The 5,000-nt window shown below is 43.4% G+C and overlaps 1 protein-coding gene across 1 annotated transcript in view; it reads right to left on the bottom strand.

Annotated features, from left to right (window-relative positions):
• Positions 1-5,000, bottom strand: part of znf385c (zinc finger protein 385C) — a 125,710-nt gene that overhangs the window by 28,821 nt on the left and 91,889 nt on the right. The gene's annotated exons all lie outside the window — the stretch shown is intronic.

Here is a 5,000-nt window from a genome sequence, read left to right as displayed (position 1 = left end):
TTTCCTGTCCTCCCATGCCCCCCCCCCCATGTGCCTCCCAACCGCCCCTACCTCCCCCTTCTCTCAGTGAGTGATTGAAAAGTGCGATGACTGCAGATTGCGGCGGCCCCATTCCCCGCTCTCTGATTAGCGCTCTGATTGGTGATTAGCGTGGGTACAGAGGGAAGTTTAATTACCATCGTTTGTGGCTCATGCTAATCGCATCAGAGCGCGTGGAGATAGCTAAGCTCCCACAATGCCTGCCTTCCTTCCTTCCATCCTTCCTTTTTTCCTTCCATCCTTCTTTCCTTCCCTCCTTTATAACTGGCTAAGACCCAACAACGCCAGTCCATCCTTCCATCCTTTCCTTTCCTCCTCTCTCCCCGCAGGGTCAAGGGTTAGCGTCACAACAGCATAGTGATAAACCCCAGCTAAACCCCAACAACACCTTTCCTTCCGTTTTTCCTTCATACGTTTTCTTTTCCTCTCCTCTCCGTCACTTCCTGTCTTCACCTCTTCACATTGGAACATCAGAACTGTCACTCTCAGCCTGGCACACACAAATGACCCCTGGCAGTGACATGAGCACATTACATGCGTGCGTATGTTCACTAGCACAAAATGGAATCTGTGTAACTCATTGAGTCATAATAAGATAGTGGTGATGAGGAGCACCACACGTGAGATCAATGTGGGGAAATTGGGAGGATGGGGAGGAAATGGAGCATGAAACCCTCCCCACGGTCATGAAACCCTCCCTCACAAAATCTGAGCCTGTGAGCGAGTGTTTCAATCGACCCATTTAACCTCCCCTTTTATTATACGACCCTGTAGTCTGCTTCAATCGATTGTAATTTAAGGGGGGGGGGGGGGGGGTCATGCCTGTAAGTGGCCTCAGCCCCCCCACACCCACAATTCCCCATGTGTACTGATCTCCTCTCTCGCTCCCTTATTTAACAAACAGCAAATCCACCTTATCAAGGGTGGTTATGACAAATTAAATACTACAAAAATATCTCGAACTGCACATGCACATACAAATTGTACTGACACCTTAGTCATTTGCTCTGTACCTTGTCATGAAGTTCAATATGAGAGGGCTCTGGTGTCTCAATGCTTATATTTATGTATACATATTAATCTATCATGTTATATAGTACATATTTTTCCCCAGCTAAATTACAGAATAACTGAATCACATTTTCATTTTCAAAAAGGACGTTTTCTATCATTCCTAGGCAGTGGGGCAGGTGTATCCCTACTGAGATCTGCAGCATTTTCACAGAACACACACACACACACGCACACACACACACACACACACACACACACGCTCACAGCTCTGTTGCCAGCTGTGTGTGTGTGAGATAGAAAGAAAGAGAGAGAGAGAGAGAGAGAGAGAGAGAGAGAGAGAGAGAGAGAGAGAGAGAGAGAGAGCAAGCAGGCAGCAAGCCTCTCTGGCACTAGGCGCCAGGAATCCATCATCTCCATTTATGCCGTATCGACTTCCTCACGCCCTCTCTTTCTCTCTCTTTTTCAATCCTTCTCTCTCCTTCTCTCTCCTTCTCTCTCCTTCTCTCTCTTTCATCTCTGTGTCTCCCTTGCGTCCCATCAGCAGGGTGGGCCCAATCAAGCGTGGCAGTGGCGTTAACTCTAACAGAATGATCCCCTCCTTGCGTCGGGGCTGGCCTTGTCCATCTGAACCACGCTCACTGAGCTTTAGCTACAGGAGAAGTGGATGAAGCCAGGGCTGCTGGGACTCTATTACACTATTAGAGGTGCTGTTGACCTTTTTTGTAAAATGATATTGAAGATCACTGCACTGTTTTGATGTACTGAGGGTATTGAGAAAAAGGATCTTTAAGGTTGGGGCAGTGGCAGAGTAAAAGAAAAAAACTAAATGTACTTACTGAGTGTACTTACTATATTCACCCAAACAAAAATATGCACATTTTATAGAAATATATGTAAATTTTAATTTAGATATTTTTAATACGGCAATGTATTAATATATATAATATATGAATAATATATATATAAAACATATTCTTATTTGTTAATATTTACCTTATCTGTGTTATTTCTGTTGTAATGTTTTACAACATATGCATAATGCCTCACAGTAACTACACAATTTAACGATTATTCTGGTGAATGTCATTGTCAGTATTAGAAGACCTTTCTCAAGGACTGGGGCAGCACTGTCACACTTGATTCTGGAAACAACTTATCTGAGTGGCTCAATGTTTCACTGGCTGAATCAATACAATGCCTGAATGAAGGGAGATAATTACCTTTTATTTACTTTCCATTTAAATCTATTTTAGTTGCCAAGATTTTCCTTTGATGACTTTGATGATTTCCTTTGAAATGTCACCCAAGGTTGAAGTAATTGCATGTCAATATAATAATAATAATAATAATAATAATAATAATAATAATAATAATTGTTTCCCTTTATTTCTATTTTTTAAAGTCGATGTCCTTACACATAAAAATGTGTTCTCCTCTTCTTGTATAATGGGTGCACTTTCCAATTGCAATACTACAAAATAATGAAAATGGTTGCACTCCAAAATAGGTACTTTTATTTTCTTTCAATATTTTCTTCAGTAGTAGCAGAAGAAAATATTAAAAAAATAAAAGTACCTATTTTGGAGTGCCACCATTTTTATTATTTAAAATTTTAAAGCAAGCACTGAATTTCTTCATCGGGAGCAGTAAAACATTTAGTATGTTTTTCACATACTACATTTAGTAATGTAGCAATTTTGTCCTCTATCACAAAGTGTGCCAGCGTGGCGCCTCTGTGGCTGTGAGCCTGAGGGAACCTGCAGGGCTCTCAAACCACTGCTCAGGTGTGGACTGCGGTTGTCCTGGTGACAGCGGGGTGGGAACGTTTCCTAACAGCCATCATACAGCGGAGCGAAGCGAGGGTGGAGGTGGGGGGAGAGGAGGGGAGGTGGGCGCAGGTCTGTGGGTGCGAAGAAGGGGCACATTTTCAGCTAAAATGGGTCGTTCCACTTAATCTGCTTGTCAGGGACGAGTTTTGGGGACACTGAGTCTCTCTCTCTCTCTCTTTTTCTCTCATTTAATCCACCTCTCTCTCACTCTCTTCCTCACTCTGTTTCTCTCTCTCTCTCTCTCTCTCTCCTTCACCCCTCCCTCTTTCCCCCTGAAATTGATCTCATTAATCTTCCAGGCACTTACAATAAGTAGCTGGAAGAGAAATTTAGAAAGGCGAAAGGGGGTTGTTTTTTTAAAGACCGATGCTTGCACACAGACTCTGGTGTCCTCACACTGGGTGCGCTGTCCTTAAAATCCCACCCCCAACACACACTCCCTACCCTTGTGCTATATTTCAAATGTGTGTTTTTTTAAAAGTAAAAAAAATGGCTAAAGAGGAGAAATATAAGTCTTGACCGAAGCCTTTGAAGTGACATTTTGGGTGAATCAGTCTTCTGAGGCTTTGAGGAAGCTGGAGTTATTTCCAGTTCAGCTCTCAAGAATATAACTTGAAGGAAAAAATACAAGATTAAAGTGAAGACTGCAGAGTAAAAAAAAATCATGAGAATGTTTCTCATGAGAAATCATATTTCATGTACCGTATGCAAAGCTAATGTTATGGGAAAAGCAGATCACACTGTGCTTGATTTCTTGTTTTGTAGGACCTCACATAGCAATTCAACATAGCAAAACTACACTGCATAAAACAATCTAAACAAACTGAACACAGAGTGAATATATAAATATTATCAGACAGATAGGCAAGGAGAATCACAGGATCAGACACCACAGCATGAAGGGAATGTTATAAAGACAGAGTTTGAATTTGAGGAAGGATGTCACAGACTGCCTTTGTATTGACTAACTCTTCTATTAGCCTTCTTAATGTGAAAGTGACAGACAAGCAACCAAACAGCAATGAGAGCCACTAAACACTGCCATTACGATGACACAATGGGCTAGAGGTCGTGGGTTAGAGGTCACACCCAGGGCCCAGGGTCAGTGATTGAGGTCACGGTTCAGCTTGAAGGGACTAGTGGTTGTCACTGTCTATTGACTTGTCTCAGACAATAATCCCACAATTCTCCTGTGTGAGTTTGTCGTGCGACGTGAAAACAAAACACACACACAAACGCCGGCGGCTGAGCAGGGAGTGCATTGTAATGTAAATATTCAAATGAAAAGCTCATGAATATTTATCAGCCCAACACACCTGGATGTGCTGCAGTGCACTAGCCAAGAGATGTGCTGATAGAGAAACAGACAGAGAGAGAGAGAAAGAGAGAGAGAGAGAGAGAGAGAGAGAAAGACAGAAAGACTGCTGGGAGCCAAAATGAAACGTGAAACAGGAATTTGCTTCGGGGAGCTTAACAACCTCGGAGCGAGTGCTCCAGTCAGCCGAGAGCGAAGTGGAAAGGCGGAGAGCCGCAACTGATTAACAGACACGGGGAGACTCTAATGGCTGTTCGTGCACAACAATGCGGCCTGAAACCCTTCCAAACGAGGCTACTCAGCTCCATACAAAAAGAGCCGTTCAAAAAAGCACTCCGTGAGCCAGCTCCTGAAATAAAAACAAACAGTTCTGACTATAAGCAGAGAGGAATGAGAGTGACACTTGTGCCAGGCACAACAGGGCTTTTTCAGACACTGACAGATGCGTGGGGTTTTGTGTGTGAAATTTCCGGAATGTGTGGCGTCGTTTCTGGTCGAGCACATGCCCTTCGTGTCTGGAGCCATCTCATTAGGTTCTGATTAGCCAGTCAGGCCTCGGCAAGCCTGGGCTGTACCAAGCTAAGCATGGCGGAGGAAATATGATTCACCGGGCCGAGAGGGACGAGTGTGACACACATACACACACACACACACACACAACCAGTCTGTCAGTCAGATCACATGTGGCATTTCTTTAGTGCAGTTAGATGAACAGCGGGACGCAAAAATGCTTCTGGGTAAACAAGCTTGATTGGGTTCAAGGGGTAGGGACATATGCAATTTATGCTATATGTTAACTTTCT

This window comes from Alosa pseudoharengus, unplaced genomic scaffold (assembly GCF_046254945.1).
Source record: "Alosa pseudoharengus isolate Yale_2024_CS ecotype anadromous, Long Island Sound unplaced genomic scaffold, YU_APseudo_1.1 YU_APseudo_1.1_scf_21, whole genome shotgun sequence".
Taxonomy (NCBI): Eukaryota; Metazoa; Chordata; class Actinopteri; order Clupeiformes; family Clupeidae; genus Alosa; species Alosa pseudoharengus.
This window is presented reverse-complemented; position numbering and strand designations above follow the sequence as displayed.